At 41.9% G+C, this 22,439-nt stretch overlaps 1 protein-coding gene across 1 annotated transcript in view; it reads left to right on the forward strand.

The window, feature by feature from the left end:
• Positions 1 to 22,439, forward strand: part of LOC139749160 (uncharacterized) — a 346,975-nt gene that overhangs the window by 123,631 nt on the left and 200,905 nt on the right. The gene's annotated exons all lie outside the window — the stretch shown is intronic.

The raw sequence follows: 22,439 nt of genomic DNA on the forward strand, positions 1-22,439 counted from the left end.
TTTTATGTAAGATCTCATAACTTATTTTGAGAAGTCCAGCAAGGTTATGCATATCTTTGCAGTTGCATTCCCTTCCATTTATCTGATGAATACAATTTCTTTCTGCTTTTATATGTAGTTAAACATCGGTCCCTTGGACACTTTCCGACTGCCTATTTTCCCCACACCATACCTAATCCTTCTCATTTCTTACGTACTATCCTGAAGATTACATATCCCATTTCAGATAGTTATTTCCTACTTATTTTTGTTCACCAAACTTTTACTCTTTAAATTCAGTGTATGTAGCCTTTTCAACATATCATCTTATCTGTGTGAAGAAAATATTTTTTTCCAAAGTATGTATTAGAGGACTCCATACAAATATTTCCAAATACTGAAGTTTCAGGTTGTCTTTACTCAATTGTTATATACTTGTTTAACCAGATACAAATGATTGTGCAAGCAGCTTAGGTTGTGCATATCTGTCTTTGATCAAATCATAGTAACCAGACTTCACAGTAAAACACTGATGAGAGGATATCCTGTTTACTACAATTCTGGATTTTGGTTAATGAAAGCTGGCATTAATTCAAAATGAAGTTAGTTGATTGGTTGTAAACATAAAGAAAAAAGAAAAAGGAACCATATATTGCAGTCTCTGTAAAATGATAGACAAAAATAATCCAACTTTCCTGATTCACCACAATTCTTTTTAGTTCTTTTATGCATAAATGTCTGTAAGATGAAATAAAGCTTGCATATGTAGTTAGTATTTTGTCACGTTGCCTCTATCTTTGATGACCTGCTACAGTATGTTTGGTATCGAATCCGATAACCTTTAGAGGTACTCAATATCCAAATTTTGTGTCCATATCCTTTTAAGTTTCTGTTGCATCTGATGTGGTGTTGGGCTATGATAGCTTATTTTTCATCATATTTGAACAATTATCTTTTGGATTTAGGTCAGGCAAGTTGCCTTGCTGTTTCAACACTTCAACATTTTTCTCCCTGAGCCAATATGTTACCAATTTTGCTTTATGGCAAGGTGTACAGTCTTGCAGTAGGAAAACATAGGCACCAAAAAGATCATAAAAACCCAAGAAATTATCATTTGTCACTGAATTTCATCAAATATGTATCAGACTGGCTTTATTTTCCTATACCTTTTATTTAACATATATTGCACATTTATTCATCCTATAAGTGGTGTTTGCTTCTGTGCCTATCATTGTGACTTTTGATAAATTCCACTGCATTACCATCCAAACCCGCCGCCTTGCCGGCTTTCTCCTTCCACAAAGTGCTCACTACCTCTTCTCTGTTTACCAAATCATTCTCCCTGACCCTTTCACTTTGCACACCACCTCGACCAAAACACCATATATCTGCCACTCTATCATCAAACACATTCAACAAACCTTCAAAATAAATACTCACTCCATCTCCCTCTCACTTCACCACTACTTGGTATAAACTACCCTTTTGCTCCCTTCACTGATGTTCCCATTTGTGCTCTTGTCTTATGCACTTTATTTACATCCTTCCAAAACATCTTTTTATTCTCCCTAAAATTCCATGATTCTCACCCCAACTCTCATTTGCCCTCTTTTTCACCTCTTGCACCTTTCTCTTAACCTCTTGCCTCTTTCTTTTATATATCTTCCAATCATTTGCACTATTTCCCTGCAAAAATTGTCCAAATGTGTGTCTCTTCTCTTTCACTATCTTACATCTTCATCCTACCACTTCACTATCCATTCTAATCTGCCCACCTCCCACTTTTCTCATGGCACAGGTATCTTTTGTGCAAGCCATTACTGCTTTCCTAGATACATCCCATTCCTCCTCCACTCCCCTTACATCTTTTGCTTTCACCTTTTTCCATTCTGCACTCAATCTCTGCTGGTACTTCCTCACACAAGTCTCCTTTCCAAACTCACTTACTCTAACCACTCTCTTCACCCCAACATTCTCTCTTCTTTTTTGAAAACCTCAACATATCTTCACCTTCGACTCCACAAGATAATGATCAGACATCTCTCCAGTCTCTCTTTCATGGGCCTGTCAATTAACACATAATCCAATAATGCTTTCTGGCCATCTCTCCTACTTACATATGTATACTTATGTATATGTATCTTTTTAAACCAGGCATTCCTAATCACCAGTCCTTTTTCAGCACACAAATCTACAAGCTCTTCACCATTTCCATTTACAACACTGAACACCCCATGCACACCAATTATACCCTCAACTGCCACATTACTCACCTTTGCATTCAAATCTCTATAACCCGGTCTTGTGCATCAAAGCTGCTAACACACTCATTCAGCTGCTCACAAAACACTTGCCTCTTATGATCTTTCTTCTCATGCCCATGTGCATAGGCACCAGTAATGACCCATCTTTCTCCATCGACTCTCAGTTTTACCCATATAAATCTAGAGTGTACTTTCTTACGCTCTATCACATACTCCCACAACTTCAGGAGTAGTGCACCTCCTTCCTTTGCTCTAGTCCTCTCACCAACCCCTGAGTTTACTCCTAAGACACTCCCAAACCACTCTTCCCCTTTACCCTTGAACTTCATATCATTCAGAGCCAATATATCCAGGTTCCTTTCCTCAAACATACTACCTATCTCTCCTTTTTTCTCATCTTGGTTACATCCACACACATTTAGACACCCCAGTCTGAGCCTTTGAAGAGGATGAGCACTCCCCGAATGACTCCTTCCTCTGTTTCCCCTTTTAGAAAGTTGAAATACAGGAAAGGGAGGGTTTCTAGCCCTTGCTCTTGTCCCCTTTATAGTTATCATACTTAATCTCTGTTTTCCGCATCAGCAAGGTAGCGCAAGGAAACAGACAAAGAATGGCCCAACCCCTCATATACACCTATATATACACATAAATGCCTGTATATGCACATATACATACATATACATTTCAACGTATACATACATATACATACACAGACATATACACATAGACACATGTACATATTCATACTTTCTGCCTTTATCCATTCCCTTCGCCAACCCACCACACGGGAAACAGCATCCTCCCCCTCCTGTGAAGTAGCATCAGGAAAAGAGAAAAAGGCCACCTTTGTTCACACTCAGTCTCTCACTGTCATGTGCAATGCACCGAAACCACAGCTCCTTTTCCACATCAAGGCCCCACAGCCCTTTCCATGGTTTGCCCCAGATGCTTCACATGCCTTGGTTCAATCTATCGACAGCACATCGAACCCGGTATACCTCATCCTTCCAAATCACTCTATCCCTTTGCACGCCTTTCACCCTCTTGTATGTTCAGGCCCTGACTGCTCAAAATCTTTTTCACTCCATCCTTCCACCTCCAATTTGGTCTTCCACTTCTCCTTGTTCCCTCCACCTCTGACACATAAACCCTCTTTGTCAATCTTAGCTCACTCATTCTCTCGATGTGTCCTAACCATTTCAACACACCCTCTTCTTGTCTCTCAACCACAATTTTTATTTCTACACATCCCTCTCACCCTTTCATTACTTATTCGATCAAACCACTTCACACAACTTATTGTCCTCAAACAGTTAATTACCAACACATCCACCTTCCTCTGCACAACCCTATGTATAGCCCATGCCTCGCTATCATATAACATTGTTGGAACGACTATTCCTTCAAACATACTATACTCATTTTTGCTCTCCGAGATAATGTTCTTGCCTTCCACATATTCTTCATCACTCACAGAACCTTCGCCTCCTCCCATCCCTGTGACTCACTTCCACTTCCATGGTTCCGTCTGCTGCTAAGTTCACTCCCAGATATCTAAAATGCTTCACTTCCAACTTTTCTCCATTCAGACTTGCCCCTTAACTCTACTGAACCTAATAACCTTGCTCTTATTTACACTTACTCTCAACTTTTTCCTTTCTCACACTTTTTCACACTCAGTCAGTAACTTCTGCAGTTTCTCACTCCAACCAGCCACTACAGGCCCTCTCATCCCCAACAGACTGCATACCCACCCCTCACAAAAACTCTTGCATTTGCCTCCCAAACCACTCCATCCATAAACAAATTAAACAACCATTGGGACATCACTCACCCCTGCTTTCATTAGGAACCAATTACTCTCCTCTCTTCCTACCCATACACAAGCCTTACATCCTTGGTAAAAATATTTCACCTCTAGCAGTTTACCTCCCACACCATTTACTCTAAAGACCTTCCAAAAACCTTCTCTATCAATCCTATCGTATAGCTTCAGATCCATAAATGCTACATACAGATCCATTTGTTTTCCTAAGTATTTCTCACACCCATTCTTCAAAGCGAGCACTTGCTCTACACATCCTCTACCACTTCTGAAACCACACTGCTCTTCCCCAATCTGATGCTCTGTGCATGCCTTCACCCTCTCAATCAATACCCTCCCATGTAATCTCCCAGGAATACTCATCAAACTTATACCTCTGAAGTTTGAACACTCACCTTTATCCCCTTTGCCTTTGTACAGTGGGCAGCTGGAGGGATGTTAGATCACTAATTTGTGGAGAACAAGGTGAGTATGTGTAGAGGTTTTGAAAAAAGAAGAATGTCAAGGAGAAGAGAACGGTGAGAGTAGGTGAGCTTGGTAAGGGGACATGTGTAAGGAAGTACCTGGAGAGATTGAGTGTAGAATGGCAAAAAGTGAGAGCAAATGATGTGAGGGGAGTGGTTCAAGAATGGTATGTGTTTAGGGAAGCAGTGATGGCTTCCACAAAACATAAGTGTGGCATGAAAAAGGCAGGAGATTGGTAGATTAGAAAGGGTAGTGAGTGGTGGGATGATGAAGTCAAGTTGGTAGTGAAAGAGAAAAAAAGAAGTGTTTGGACGATACTTGCGAGGAAGAAGTGCAAATGACTGGGAGATGTATACAAGAAAGCAACAGGAGGGCAAGAGAAACGTGCAAGGGTTGAAAAGGAGGGCAGAATGAGAGTTGGGATGAGAGAGTATCACTGAATTTTAGGGAGAATAAAAAGATGTTTTGGAAGGAGGTAAATGATGTCCATAAGACAAGATAACAGATAGTAAAATCGATGTAGGGGGCAAGTGGGGAGGTAATAACAAGTAGTGATGAAATGTGGAGATGGAGTGACGTTTGAAGGTTTACTGAGTGTGTCTGATGATACAGTGGCAGACATAGATTGGTTTAGTCGGGGTGGTCTGTGAAGTGAGAGGGTCAGGGAGAATGGTTCAGTTAAAAGAGGAAGTGAAAACTTTGCGGAAGATGGAATCCGGCAAGGTGGTGGGTTTGGATGGTATTGCATTGGAATTTCTTAAAAAAGGGGGTGACTGTGTTGTGCATTGGCTGGTAAGGATATTCAGTGTATGTATGGACCATGGTGAATTACCTAAGGAGGTATAAGTTTGTTGAGTTTTCCTGGGAAATTATATGGGAGGGTATTGATTGAGACGGTGAAGGCATTTACAGAGCATCAGATTGGGGAAGAGCAGTGTGGTTTCAGAAGTGGTAGAGGATGTGTGGATCAGGTGTTTCCTTTGAAGAATGTATATGAGAAATACTTATGAAAACAAATGGATTTGTATGTAAGCATCTATGGATCTGGAGAAGGCTTATGATAGAGTTGATAGAGATGCTGTGTGGAAGGTATTAAGAGTATATGGTGTGGGATCCAAGATGTTAGAAGCAGTGGAAAGTTTTTATCGAGGATGTAAGGCATGTGTATGAGTAGGTTTGCGGCCGGGATGCGTGATGTCTCCATGGTTGTTTAATTTGTTTATGGATGGGGTTGTTAGGGACGTGAATGTAAGAGTTTTGGAGAGAGGGGCAAGTATGCAGTCTGTTGTGGATAAGAGAGCTTGGGAAGTGAGTCAGTTGTTGTTCACTGGTGATACAGCGCTAGTGGCTGATTCGGGTGAGAAACTGCAGAAGCTGGTGACTGAGTTTGGTAAAGTGTGTGAAAGAAGAAAGCTGAGAGTAAATGTGAATAAGAGCAAGGTTATTACGTACAGTAGGGTTGAGGGACAAGTCAATGGGAGGTAAGTTTGAATGGAGAAATACTGGAGGAAGAAGTGTTTTAGATCTCTCTGAGTGGATTTGGCAGCGGATGGAACCATGGAAGCGGAAGTGAGTCACAGGGTGGGGGAAGGAGCGAAAGTTGTGGGAGCTTTGAAAAATGTGTGCAGGGCGAGAACATTATCTCGGAAAGCAAAAATGGGTATGTTTGAAGGAATAGTGGTTCCACCAATGTTATATGGTTGCGAGGCGTGGGCTATAGATAGGATTGTGCAAAGGAGGGTGGATGTATTGGAAATGACAACAATATGTGCTGTGAAGTGGTTTGATCGAGTAATTAATGAAAGGGTAAGAGAGATGTGCGGTAATAAAAAGAGTGTGGTTGAGAGAGCAGAAGAGGGTGTATTGAAATGGTTTGGTCACCTGGAGAGAATGAGTGAGGAAAGATTGACAAAGAGGATATATGTGTAAGAGGTGGAGAGAACGAGGAGAAGTGTGAGACCAAATTGGAGGTGTAAGGATGGAGTGAAAAAGATTTTGAGTGATCGGGGCCTGAACATGCAGGAGGGTGAAAACTGTGCAAGGAATAGAGTGAATTAGAACGATAAGGTATACCGGGGTTGACGCGGTCAATGGATTGAAACAGGGCATGTGCAGCGTCTGGGGTAAACCATGGAAAGCTAGAGACTGAGTGTGAACGAATGTGGCCTTTGTTCTCTTTTCCTAGTGCTACCTCACGTGCGTGTGTGGGGGAGGAGGGTGTCAGTGCATGTGAGACGTGGTGGCGACGAAAATGAATAAAGGCAGCAAGTATGAATTATGTACATGCGTATGTATGTATATGTCTGTATGTATATATATATATATATATATATATATATATATATATATATATATATATATATATATATATATTTTTTTTTTTTTTTTTTTTTTTTTTTTTGCTTTGTCGCTGTCTCCCGCGTTTGCGAGGTAGCGCAAGGAAACAGACGAAAAAAATGGCCCAACCCACCCCCATACACATGTATATACATACGTCCACACACGCAAATATACATACCTACACAGCTTTCCATGGTTTACCCCAGACGCTTCACATGCCCTGATTCAATCCACTGACAGCACGTCAACCCCGGTATACCACATCGGTCCAATTCACCCTATTCCTTGCCCTCCTTTCACCCTCCTGCATGCTCAGGCCCCGATCACACAAAATCTTTTTCACTCCATCTTTCCACCTCCAATTTGGTCTCCCACTTCTCCTCGTTCCCTCCACCTCCGACACATATAGCCTCATGGTCAATCTTTCCTCACTCATTCTCTCCATGTGCCCAAACCATTTCAAAACACCCTCTTCTGCTCTCTCAACTACGCTCTTATTTCCACACATCTCTTTTACCCTTACGTTACTTACTCGATCAAACCACCTCACACCACACATTGTCCTCAAACATCTCATTTCCAGCACATCCATCCTCCAGCACACAACTCTATCCATAGCACACGCCTCGCAACCATACAACATTGTTGGAACCACTATTCCTTCAAACATACCCATTTTTGCTCTCCGAGATAATGTTCTTGACTTCCACACATTCTTCAAGGCTCCCAGGATTTTAGCCCCCTCCCCCACCCCATGATCCACTTCCGCTTCCATGGTTCCATCCACTGCCAGATCCACTCCCAGATATCTAAAACACTTTACTTCCTCCAGTTTTTCTCCATTCAAACTTACGTCCCAATTGACTTGACCCTCAACCCCACTGTACCTAATAACCTTGCTCTTATTCACATTTACTCTTAACTTTCTTCTTTCACACACTTTACCAAACTCAGTCACCAGCTTCTGCAGTTTCTCACATGAATCAGCCACCAGCGCTGTATCATCATCGAACAACAACTGACTCACTTCCCAAGCTCTTTCATCCACAACAGACTTCATACATGCCCCTCTTTCCAAAACTCTTGCATTCACCTCCCTAACAACCCCATCCATAAACAAATTAAACAACCATGGAGACATCACACACCCCTGCCGCAAACCTACATTCACTGAGAACCAATCACTTTCCTCTCTTCCTACACGTACACATGCCTTACATCCTCGATAAAAACTTTTCACTGCTTCTAACAACTTCCCTCCCACACCATATATTCTTAATACCTTCCACAGAGCATCTCTATCAACTCTATCATATGCCTTCTCCAGATCCATAAATGCTTCATATAAATCCATTTGCTTTTCTAAGTATTTCTCACATACATTCTTCAAAGCAAACACCTGATCCACACATCCTCTACCACTTCTGAAACCACACTGCTCTTCCCCAATCTGATGCTCTGTACATGCCTTCACCCTCTCAATCAATACCCTCCCATATAATTTACCAGGAATGCTCAACAAACTTGTACCTCTGTAATTTGAGCACTCACTCTTATCCCCTTTGCTTTTGTACAGTGGCACTATGCACGCATTCCGCCAATCCTCAGGCACCTCACCATGCGTCATACATACATTAAATAACCTTACCAACCAGTCAACAATACAGTCACCGCCTTTTTTGATAGATTCCACTGCAATACCATCCAAACCTGCTGCCTTGCCGGCTTTCATCTTTTGCAAAGCTTTTACTACCTCTTCTCTGTTTACCAAATCATTTTCCCTAACCCTCTCACTTTGCACACCACCTCGACCAAAACACCCTATATCTGCCACTCTATCATCAAACACATTCAACAGACCTTCAAAATACTCACTCCATCTCCTTCTCACATCACCACTACTTGTTATCACCTCCCCATTTGCGCCCTTCACTGAAGTTCCCATTTGCTCCCTTGTCTTACGCACTTTATTTACCTCCTTCCAAAACATCTTTTTCTTCTCCCTAAAATTTAATGATACTCTCTCACCCCAGCTCTCATTTGCCCTCTTTTTCACCTCTTGCACCTTTCTCTTGACCTCCTGTCTCTTTCTTTTATACATCTCCCACTCAATTGCATTTTTTCCCTGCAAAAATCGTCCAAATGCCTCTCTCTTCTCTTTCACTAATAATCTTACTTCTTCATCCCACCACTCACTACCCTTTCTAATCAACCCACCTCCCACTCTTCTCATGCCACAAGCATCTTTTGCGCAATCCATCACTGATTCCCTAAGTACATCCCATTCCTCCCCCACTCCCCGTACTTCCATTGTTCTCACCTTTTTCCATTCTGTACTCAGTCTCTCCTGGTACTTCCTCACGCAAGTCTCCTTCCCAAGCTCACTTACTCTCACCACCCTCTTCACTCCAACATTCACTCTTCTTTTCTGAAAACCCATACAAATCTTCACCTTAGCCTCCACAAGATAATGATCAGACATCCCTCCAGTTGGACCTCTCAGCACATTAACATCCAAAAGTCTCTCTTTCGCGCGCCTGTCAATTAACACGTAATCCAATAACGCTCTATTGCCATCTCTCCTACTTACATACGTATACTTATGTATATCTCGCTTTTTAAACCAGGTATTCCCAATCACCAGTCCTTTTTCAGCACATAAATCTACAAGCTCTTCACCATTTCCATTTACAACACTGAACACCCCATGTATACCAATTATTCCCTCAACTGCCATATTACTCACCTTTGCATTCAAATCACCCATCACTATAACCCGGTCTCGTGCATCAAAACCACTAACACACTCATTCAGCTGCTCCCAAAACACTTGCCTCTCATGATCTTTCTTCTCATGCCCAGGTGCATATGCACCAATAATCACCCATCTCTCTCCATCAACTTTCAGTTTTACCCATATTAATCGAGAATTTACTTTCTTACATTCTATCACATACTCCCACAACTCCTGTTTCAGGAGTACTGCTACTCATTCCCTTGCTCTTGTCCTCTCACTAACCCCTGACTTTACTCCCAAGACATTCCCAAACCACTCTTCCCCTTTACCCTTGAGCTTCGTTTCACTTAGAGCCAGAACATTCAGGCTCCTTTCCTGAAACGTACTACCTATCTGTCCTTTTTTATCATCTTGGTTACATCCACACACATTTAGGCACCCCAGTCTGAGCCTTCGAGGAGGATGAGCACTCCCCGCGTGACTCCTTCTTCTGTTTCCCATTTTAGAAAGTTAAAAAATACAAGGAGGGGAAGATTTCTGGCCTGTATTCCTTTGAGTCCATGGGAAAAATGAAACACGATAAGTTTCCAATTGCACTTTCGTGTAATAATCACATCATCAGGGGAGACACAAAAGAGAAATATAATAGTCAATTGATATACATCGCAGAGACGAAGCTAGGACGCCATTTGGTAAACATGCGGTTGTCCAAGATTGTCTTGGACAATTGCATGCTTTCCAAATATATATATATATATATATATATATATATATATATATATATATATATATATATATATATATATTCCTCGCGTGTCGTAGAAGGCGACTAGAGGGGACGGGAGCGGGGGGCCGGAAATCCTCCCCTCCTTGTATTAACTTTCTAAAATGGGAAACAGAAGAAGGAGTCACGCGGGGAGTGCTCATCCTCCTCGAAGGCTCAGACAAGCGAGATATACATAATGTCTAAATGTGTGTGGATGTAACCAAGATGTGAAAAAAGGAGAGATAGGTAGTATGTTTGAGGAAAGGAACCTGGATGTTTTGGCTCTGAGTAAAACGAAGCTCAAGGGTAAAGGGGAAGAGTGGTTTGGGAATGTCTTGGGAGTAAAGTCAGAGGTTAGTGAGAGGACAAGATCAAGGGAAGGAGTAGCAGTACTCCTGAAACAGGAGTTGTGGGAGTATGTGATAGAATGTAAGAAAGTAAATTCTCGATTAAAATGGGTAAAACTGAAAGTTGATGGAGAGAGGTGGGTGATTGTTGGTGCATATGCACCTGGGCATGAGAAGAAAGATCATGATAGGCAAGTGTTTTGGGAGCAGCTGAATTAGTGTGTTAGTGGTTTTGATGGACAAGACCGGGTTATAGTGATGGGTGATTTGAATGCAAAAGTGAGCAATGTGGCAGTTGAGGGAATAATTGGTATTCATAGAGTGTTCAGTGTTGTAAATGGAAATGGTGAAGAGCTTGTAGATTTATGTGCTGAAAAAGGACTGGTGATTGGGAATACCTGGTTTAAAAAGCGAGATATACATAAGTATACGTATGTAAGTAGGAGAGATGGCCAGAGAGCGTTATTAGATTACGTGTTAATTGATAGACGCACGAAAGTGAGACTTTTGGATGTCAATGTGCTGAGAGGTGCAACTGGAGGGATGTCTGATCATTATCTTGTGGAGGCGAAGGTGAAGATTTGAGGGGGTTTTCAGAAAAGAAGAGAGAATGTTGGGGTGAAGAGGGTGGTGAGGGTAAGTGAGCTTGGGAAGGAGACTTGTGTGAGGAAGTACCAGGAGAGACTGAGTACAGAATGGAAAAAGGTGAGAACAATGGAAGTAAGGGGAGTGGGGGAGGAATGGGATGTATTTAGTGAATCAGTGATGGATTGCGCAAAAGATGCTTGTCTCATGAGAAGCGTGGGAGATGGGTTGATTAGAAAGGGTAGTGAGTGGTGGGATGAAGAAGTAATATTATTAGTGAAAGAGAAGAGAGAGGCATTTGGACGCTTTTTGCATGGAAAAAATGCAATTGAGTGGGAGATGTATAAAAGAAAGAGAAAGGAGGTCAAGAGAAAGGTGCAAGAGGTGAAAAAGATCGGAAATGAGAGTTGGGGTGAGAGAGTATCATTAAATTTTAGGGAGAATAAAAAGATGTTTTGGAAGGAGGTAAATAAAGTGCGTAAGACAAGGGAGCAAATAGGAACTTCAGTGAAGGGCGCTAATGGGGAGGTGATAACAAGTAGTGGTGATGTGAGAAGGAGATGGAGTGAGTATTTTGAAGGTTTGTTGAATGTGTTTGATGATAGAGTGGCAGATATAGGGTGTTTTGGTCGAGGTGGTGTGCAAAGTGAGAGGGTTAAGGAAAATGATTTGGTAAACAGAGAAGAGGTAGTGAAAGCTTTGCGGAAGATGAAAGGCGGCAAGGCAGCAGGTTTTGATGGTATTACAGTGGAATCTATCAAAAAAGGGGGTGACTGTATTGTTGACTGGTTGGTAAGGTTATTTAATGTATGTATGACTCATGGTGAGGTGCCTGAGGATTGGCAGAATGCGTGCATAGTGCCATTTTACAAAGACAAAGGGGATAAGAGTGAGTGCTCAAATTACAGAGGCATAAGTTTGTTGAGTATTCCTGGTAAATTATATGGGAGGGTATTGATTGAGAGGGTGAAGGCATGTACAGAGCATCAAATTGGGGAAGAGCAGTGTGGTTTCAGAAGTGGTAGAGGATGTGTGGATCAGGTGTTTGCTTTGAAGAATGTATGTGAGAAATACTTAGAAAAGCAAATGGATTTGTATGTAGCATTTATGGATCTGGAGAAGGCATATGATAGAGTTGATAGAGATGCTCTGTGGAAGGTATTGAGAATATATGGTGTGGGATGAAAGTTGTTAGAAGCAGTGAAAAGTTTTTATCGAGGATGTAAGGCATGTGTATGTGTAGGAAGAGAGGAAAATGATTGGTTCTCAGTGATTGTAGGTTTGCGGCAGGGGTGTGTGATGTCTCCATGGTTGTTTAATTTGTTTATGGTTGGGGTTGTTAGGGAGGTGAATGCAAGAGTTTTGGAAAGAGGGGCAAGTTTGAAGTCTGTTGTGGATGAGAGAGCTTGGGTAGTGTGTCAGTTGTTGTTCGCTGATGATACAGCGCTGGTGGATGATTCATGGGAGAAACTGCAGAAGCTGGTGACTGAGTTTGGTAAAGTGTGTGAAAGAAGAAAGTTAAGAGTAATTGTGAATAAGAGCAAGGTTATTAGGTACAGTAGGGTTGAGGGTCAAGTCAGTTTGGAGGTAAGTTTGAATGGAGAAAAACTGGAGGAAGTAAAGTGTTTTAGATATCTTGGAGTGGATCTGGCAGCGGATGGAACCATGGAAGCGGAAGTGAATCATAGGGTGGGGGAGGGGGCGAAAATCCTGGGAGCCTTGAGGAATGTGTGGAAGTCGAGAACATTATCTCGGAAAGCAAAAATGGGTATGTTTGAAGGAATAGTGGTTCCAACAACGTTGTATGGTTGCGAGGCGTGAGCTATGGATAGAGTTGTGCGCAGGAGGATGGATGTGCTGGAAATGAGATGTTTGAGGACAATGGTGTGAGGTGGTTTGATCGATTAAGTAATGTAAGGGTGAGAGAGATGTGTGGAAATAAAAAGAGAGTGGTTGAGAGAGCAGAAGAGGGTGTTTTGAAATGGTTTGGGCACGTGGAGAGAATGAGTGAGGAAAGATTGACCAAGAGGATATATGTGTCGGAGGTGGAGGGAAGAAGGAGAAGTGGGAGACCAAATTGGAGGTGGAAAGATAGAGTGAAAAAGATTTTTTGTGATCGGGGCCTGAACATGCAGGAGGGTGAAAGGCGGGCAAGGAATAGAGTGAATTGGATCGATGTGGTACACCGGGGTTGACGTGCTGTCAGTGGATTGAATCAGGGCATGTGAAGCGTCTGGGGTAAACCACGGAAAGTTGTGTGGGGCCTGGATGTGGAAAGGGAGCTGTGGTTTCGGGCATTATTGCATGACAGCTAGAGACTGAGTGTGAACGAATGGGGCCTTTGTTGTCTTCTCCTAGCGCTACTACGCACACTTGAGGGGGGAGGGGGACGGTATTCCATGTGTGGCGAGGTGGCGATGGGAATGAATAAAGACAGACAGTGGGAATTGTGTGCATGGGTATATATGTATGAGTCTGTGTGTGTGTATATATATATATATATATATATATATATATATATATATATATATATATATATATATATATATATATGTACATTGAGATGTATAGGTATCTTTATTTGCGTGTGTGGACGTGTATGTATATACATGTGTATGGGGGTGGGTTGGGCCATTTCTTTCGTCTGTTTCCTTGCGCTACCTCGCAGACGCGGGAGACAGCGGAGTATATATATATATATATATATATATATATATATATATATATATATATATATATATATATATATATATATATACATATTATCCCTGGGGATAGGGGATGAAGAATACTTCCCACGTATTCCCTGCGTGTCGTAGAAGGCGACTAAAAGGGGAGGGAGCAGGAGGCTGGAAATCCTCCCCTCTCGTTTTTTTTTTTTTTTCTTTTTTTTAATTTTCCAAAAGAAGGAACAGAGGGGGGCCAGGTGAGGATATTCCACAAAGGCCCAGTCCTCTGTTCTTAACGCTACCTCGCTAATGCGGGAAATGGCGGATAGTTTAAAAAAAAAGAAGATATATATATATATATATATATATATATATATATATATATATATATATATATATACACACACACACATGTACATAATTCATACTGTCTGCCCTTATTCGTCGCCACCCCGCCACACATGAAATGAAAACCCCCTCCCTCCGCATGTGCGCGAGGTAGCGCTAGGAAAAGACAACAAAGGCCACATTCGTTCACACTCAGTCTCTAGCTGTCATGCATAATGCACCAAAACCACAGCTCCCTTTCCACATCTAGGCCCTACAAAACTCTCCATGGTTTAATCCAGACGCTTCACATGCCCTGGTTCAATCCATTGACAGCATGTCGACCTAGGTATACTACATGTTCCAATGCACTCTATTCCTTGCACGCCTTTCACCCTCCTGCATGTTGAGGCCGCTATCACTCAAATTATTTTTCACTCCATCTTTCCAACTCCAATTTGGTCTCCCACTTCTCCTCGTTCCCTCCACCTCTGACACATATATCCTCTTGGTCAATCTTTCCTCACTCATTCTCTCCATGTGACCAAACCATTTCTTCTGCTCTCTCAACCACACTCTTTTTATTACCACACATCTCTCTTACCCTTTTATTACTTACTCGGTCAAACCACCTCACACCACATATTGTGCTCAAACATCTCAATTCCAGCACATCCACCCTCCTCCGCACTACTCTATCTATAGCCCTCACCTCGCAACCATATAACATTGTTGGAACCACTATTCCTTCAAACATACCCATTTTTGCTTTCCGAGATAACGTTCTCGCCTTCCACACATATTTCAACGCTCCCAGAACTTTCGCCCCCTACCCAACCCAATGATTCACTTCTGCTTCAATGGTTCCATCTGCTGCCAAATCCACTCCCAGATATCTAAAACACCTCATTTCCTCCAGTTTTTCTCCATTCAAACTTACCTCCCTGTTGACTTGTCCCTAAACCCTGCTGTACATAATAATCTTGCTCTTATTCACATTTACTCTCAGTTTTTTTCTTTCACACACTTTAACAAGCTCAGTCACCAGCTTCCGCAGTTTCTCACCCGAATCTGCCACCAGGGCTGTATCACCAGCGAACAACAACTGACACTTTCCAAGCTCTCTTATCCACAGCTGACTGCATATTTGCCCCTCTTTCCAAAACTCTTGCAGTCACCTCCCTAACAACCCCATCCATAAACAAATTAAACAACCTTGGAGACATCACGCACTCCTGCCGCAAACCAACATTCACTGAGAACCAATCACTTTCCTCTCTTCCTACACGTACACATGCCTTACATTCTCGACAAAAAACTTTCCACTACTTCTAACACCTTACCTCCCACACCATATATTCTTAATACCTTCCACAGAGCATCTCTATCCACTCTATCATATGCCGTTTCCAGATCCATAAATGCTACATACAAATCCACTTGCTTCTCTAAGTATTTGTCACATACCTTTTTCAAAGCAACCACCTGATCCACACATCCTCTACCACTTCTGAAACCACACTGCTCTTCCCCAATCTGATGCTCTGGACATGCCTTCACCCTCTCAATCAATACCCTCCCATATAATTTCCCAGGAATGCTCAACAAACTTATACCTCTGTAATTTGAGCGCTCACTCTTATCCCCTTTGCCTTTGTACAATGGCACTATGAGAGCATTCCGCCAATCCTCAGGCACCTCCCCATGAGTCATACATACATTAAATAACCTTACCAACCAGTCAACATCACAGTCACCCCCTTTTTTTTTTTATGTATTCCACTGCAATACCATCCAAACCCGCTACCTTGCCGGCTTTCATCTTCCACAAAGCTTTTACTACCTCTTCTCTGTTTACCAAATCATTTTCCCTAACCTTCTCACTTTGGAAACCAGCTCGACCAAAACATTCTCTATCTGCCACTCTATCACCTAACACATTCAACAAACCTTGAAAATACTCACTCTATCTCCTTTTCACATCCCCACTACTTGTTATCACCTCCCCATTAGCCCCCTTTAATGATTTGTTCTATTGTCTTACGCACTTCATTTACCTCCTTCCAAAACATCTCTTTATTCTCCCATAAATTCAATGATACTCTCTCACACCAACTCTCATTTGCCCTGTTTTTCGCCTCTTGCACCTTTCTCTTGACCTCCTGTCTCTTTCTTTTATACATTTCCCAGTCATTTACATTATTTCCCTGCAAAATTCGTCCAAATGCCTCTCTCTTCTCTTTCACTAATAATCTTACTTCTTCATCCCACCACTCACTACCCTTTCTAATTTGCCCACCTCCCATGTTTCTAGTGCCACAAGCATCTTATGCGCAAGCCATCACTACTTCCCTAAATACATCCCGTTCCTCTCCTACTCCCCTTACGTCCTTATTCTCACCTTTTTCCATTTTTTACTCAGTTTCCTGGCACTTCCTCACACAAGTCTCCTTCCCAAGCTCACTTACTCTCACCACTCTCTTCACCCAACATTCTTCTTTTCTAAAAACCTCAATAAATCTTCACTTTCACCTTCACAAGCCAATGATCAGACATCCTTCCAGCTTCACCTCTCAGCACATCAACATCCAAAAGTCTCTCTTTCGCGCGCCTATCAATTAACACGTAATCCAATAACGCTCTCTGGCCACCTCTCCTATTTACATACGTATACTTAAGTATATCTCTCTTTTTAAACCAGGTATTCCCAATCATCTGTTCTTTTTCAGCACATAAATCTATAGGCTCTTCACTATTTCCATTTACAACCTCTGAAAATCCCATGTACACCAATTATTCCCTCAACTGCCACATTACTCATCTTTGCATTCAATTCACCCATCACTATAACCCGGTCTCGTGCATCAAAACTACCAACACACTCATTCAGCTGCTCCCAAAACACTTGCCTCTCATGATCTTTCTTCTCATGCCCAGGCGCATATGCACCATAATCACCCATCTCTCTCCATCAACTTTCAGTTTTACCCATATCAATCTAAAGTGTACTTTCTTACACTCTATCACATATTCTCACCACTCCTGTTTCAGGAGTAGTACTACTCCTTCCCTTGCTCTTGTCCTCTCACTAACCCCTAACTTTACTCCCAAGACATTCCCAAACCACTCTTCCCCTTTACCCTTGAGCTTCGTTTCACTCAGAGCCCAAACATCCAGGTTCCTTTCCTCAAACATACTACCTATCTCTCCTTTTTTCCTCATCTTGGTTACATCCACACACATTTAGAAACCACAATCTGAGCCTTCGAGGAGAATGAGCACTCCCCATTTGACTCCTTTTTCTGTTTCCCCCTTTAGAAAGTTAAAATACAAGGAGAGGAGGGTTTCTATATTTATATATATTTTTTCATTTTGCTTTGTCGCTGTCTCCCGCGTTTACGAGGTAGCGCAAGGAAACAGACGAAAGAAATGGCCCAACCCACCCCCATACACATGTATATACATACACGTCCACACACGCAAATATACTTACCTATACATCTCAATGTACACATATATATACACACACAGACACATACATATATCCCCATGCACACAGTTCACACTGTCTGCCTTTATCCATTCCCATCGCCACCTCGCCACACATGGAATACCATCCCCCTCCCCCTTCCTGTGTACGAGGTAGCGCTAGAAAAAGACCACAAAGGCCCCATTCGTTCACACTCAGTCTCTAGCTGTCATGCGATAATGCCCGAAACCACAGCTCCCTTTCCACATCCAGGGCCCACACAAATTTCCATGGTTTATCCCAGACGCTTCACATGCCCTGATTCAATCCAATGACAGCACCTCAACCCCGGTATACCACATCGATCCAATTCACTCTATTCCTTGCCCGCCTTTCACCCTCCTGCATGTTCAGGCCCCGATCACTCAAAATCTTTTTCACTCCATCTTTCCACCTCCAATTTGGTCTCCCACTTCTCCTCGTTCCCTCCACCTCCGACACATATATCCTCTTGGTCAATCTTTCCTCACTCATTCTCTCCATGTGCCCAAACCATTTCAAAACACCCTCTTCTGCTCTCTCAACCACTCTCTTTTTATTTCCACACATCTCTCTTACCCTTACATTACTTACTCGATCAAACCACCTCACACCACACATTGTCCTCAAACATCTCATTTCCATCACATCCACCCTCCCGCGTACAACTCTATCCATAGCCCACGCCTCGCAACCATACAACATTGTTGGAACCACTATTCCTTCAAACATACCCATTTTTGCTTTCCGAGATAACGTTCTCGACTTCCATACATTCTTCAAGGCTCCCAGGATTTTCGCCCCCTCCCCCACTCTATGATTCACTTCCGCTTCCATGGTTCCATCCGCTGCCAGATCCACTCCCAGATATCTAAAACACTTTACTTCCTCCAGTTTTTCTCCATTCAAACTTACCTCCCAATTGACTTGACCGTCAACCCTACTGTACCTAATAACCTTGCTCTTATTCACATTGTCTCTTAACTTTCTTCTTTCACACACTTTACCAAACTCAGTCACCAGCTTCTGCAGTTTCTCACATGAATCAGCCACCAGCGCTGTATCATCAGCGAACAACAACTGACTCACTTCCCAAGCTCTCACATCCGCAACAGACTTTATACTTGCCCCTCTTTCCAAGACTCTTGCGTTCACGTCCCTAACAACCCCATCCATAAACCTACATTCACTGAGAACCAATCACTTTCCTCTCTTCCTACACGTACACATGCCTTACATCCTCGATAAAAACATTTCACTGCTTCTAACAACTTGCCTCCCACACCATATATTCTTAATACCTTCCACAGAGCATCTCTATCAACTCTCTCTCTCTCTCTCTCTCTCTCTCTCTCTCTCTCTCTCTCTCTCTCTCTCTCTCTATGTATATATATATATATATATATATATATATATATATATATATATATATATATATATATATATATATATATAAATATATATATATATATATATATATATATATATATATATATATATATATATATATATATATATCCCTGGGGATAGGGGAGAAAGAATACTTCCCACGTATTCTCTGCGTGTCGTAGAAGGCGACTAAAAGGGGAGGGAGCGGGGGGCTGGAAATCCTCCCCTCTCGTTTTTTTTTTTTAATTTTCCCAAACAAGGGACAGAGAAGGGGGCTAGGTGAGGATATTCCCTCAAAGGCCCAGTCCTCTGTTCTTAACGCTACCTCGCTAACGCGGGAAATGGCGAATAGTTTGAAAAGAAAAATATATATATATATATATATACACGAATAAAGTGTATATGAACACGTACCTTCATAGAACATACAAACCTCCGACAGCCAGGATCGAACCTGGGACCCCTTGTGCAAGAGGCAGGCATGCTAACCGCTAGACTAAGGGACTGTATAATAGGAAACAACTTTTCGAAATACTAATACTCGAATACCCTTCGTCTCACAATGGTGAGCAACGGGGTCTATCTGTTGTTTCCGAACAGAACACATAGCCAGCTGATAGCGTTTTACCGAACCTAACTGTACAACGCGGAGTTATATGAATACGAATAAAGTGTATATGAACGCGCACCTTCATAGAACATACAAACGTCCAACAGCCAGGATCGAACCTTGGACCCCTTGTGCAAGAGGCAGGCATGTAACCGCTAGGCAAAGGGACTGTATAATAGGAAACAACTATTCGAAATACTAGGTACTCGAATACCCTTCGTCTCACAGTGGTGAGCAACGGGGTCTGTCGGTTGTTTCCGAACAGAACACATAGCCAGCTGATAGCGTTTTACCGAACCTAACTGTACAACGCGGAGTTATATGAATACGAATAAAGTGTATATGAACGCGCACCTTCATAGAACATACAAACCTCCAACAGCCAGGATCGAACCTGGGACCCCTTGTGCAAGAGGCAGGCATGCTATTCGTTAGACTAAGGGACTGTATAATAGGAAACAACTATTCGAAATACTAAGTACTCGAATACCCTTCATCTCACAATGGTGAGCAACGGGGTCCAGCGGTTGTTTCCGAACAGAACACATAGCCAGCTGATAGCGTTTTACCGAACCTGACTGTACAACGCGGAGTTATATGAATACGAATAAAGTGTATATGAACGCGCACCTTCATAGAACATACAAACCTCCAACAGCCAGGATCGAACCTGGGACCCCTTGTGCAAGAGGTTTTTTTTTTTCCAAAAGAAGGAACAGAGAATTGGGCCAGGTGAGGGTATTCCCTCAAGGCCCAGTCCTCTGTTCTTAACGCTACCTCGCTAATGCGGGAAATGGCGAATAGTTTGAAAGAAAGAATATATATATGTATATATATATATATATATATATATATATATGTATATATAGGTTGAAATGTATAGATATGTATATGTGGATGTGTATGTATATGCATGTGTATGTGGTTGGGTTGGTCTATTCTTTCGTCTGTTTCCCTGTGCTGCGTCACTAACGCGGGAGACAGCGACAAAGTATAATCAATATATATATATATATATATATATATATATATATATATTGGAAAGAATCACAATTTTGCGCGTTATCAAGATATTCCTATGATTCCACGGGGAAGATGAAACACGATAAGTTCCCAAGTGCACTTTCATGTAATAATCACATCATCAGGGGAGACACAAGAGAGGAATATATCAGTCAGTTGATATACATCGAAGAGACGAAGCTACGACGCCATTTGGTAAACATGTTTACCAGATGGCGTCCTAGCTTTGTGTCTTCGATGTACATCAACTGGTTTATATTTCTCTCCTGTCTCCCCCCTAATGACGTAATTATTACACGAAAGTGCATTTGGGTACTTATCGTGTTTCATTTTCATCGTGGACTCTTAGGAATAAATAAATATATAAATAAATGAATAAATGAATAAATAGATAAATAGATAGATAAATAAATAGATAAATAAATAGATAAATAAATAGATCAATAAATAAATAAATAAATAAATAGATAAATATATATATATATATATATATATATATATATATATATATATATATATATATATTATACTAAGTCGCTGTCTCCCGCAGTAGCGAAGTAGCGTAAGGAAACAGACGAAAGAATGGCCCAACCCACCCACGTACACATGAATATACATAATGTCCACTCACAGCACGTAATACATATCGATACATCTCAACGTATACATATATATACACACACACAGACATATGTATATATACACATGTACATAATTTATACTGTCTGCCCTTATTCATTCCCGTCGCCACCCCGCCACACATGAAATGAAAACCCCCTCCCCCGCATGTGCGCGAGGTAGCGCTACACAAAGACAACAAAGGCCACATTCGTTCACACTCAGTCTTTACTGTCATGTATAATGTACCTAAACCACAGCTCCCTTTCCATATCCAGTCCCCAGAAAACTTTAAATGGTTTACCCCAGACGCTTCACATGCCCTGGTTCAATCCATTGACAGCACGTCGACCCCAGTATACCACATCGTTCCAATTCACTCTATTCCTTGCACGCTTTTCACCCTCCTGCATTTCAAGCCCCGATCACTCAAAAAATGTTTCACTCCATATTTCCACCTCCAATTTGGTCTCCCACTTCTCATCGTTCCCTCCACCTCTAACACATATATCGTCTTTGTCAATCTTTCCTCACTCATTCTCTCCATGTGACAAAACCCATTTCAAAACACCCTTTTCTGCTCTCTCAACCACACTCTTTTTATTAACACACATCTTTCTTACCCTTTCATCACTTACTCGATCAAACCACGTCACACCACATATTTTCCTCAAACATCTCATTTCCAGCACATCCACCCTCCTCCGTACAACTATATCTATAGCCCGCGCCCCGCAACCATATAACATTGTTGGAACCACTATTCCTTCAAGCATACTCATTTTTGCTTTCCAAGATAACGTTCCCGACTTTCATACATTTTTCAAGGCTCCCAGACCTATCGCCCCTTCCCCCACCCTATGATTCACTTCCGCTTTCATGGTTCCATCCGCTGCCAAATCCACTCCCAGATATCTAAAACACCTCACTTTCTCCAGTTTTTTTCCATTGAAACTTACCTCCCAATTGACTTGTCCCTCAACCCTA

Source organism: Panulirus ornatus, chromosome 6, assembly GCF_036320965.1.
Source record: "Panulirus ornatus isolate Po-2019 chromosome 6, ASM3632096v1, whole genome shotgun sequence".
NCBI classification, from domain to species: Eukaryota; Metazoa; Arthropoda; class Malacostraca; order Decapoda; family Palinuridae; genus Panulirus; species Panulirus ornatus.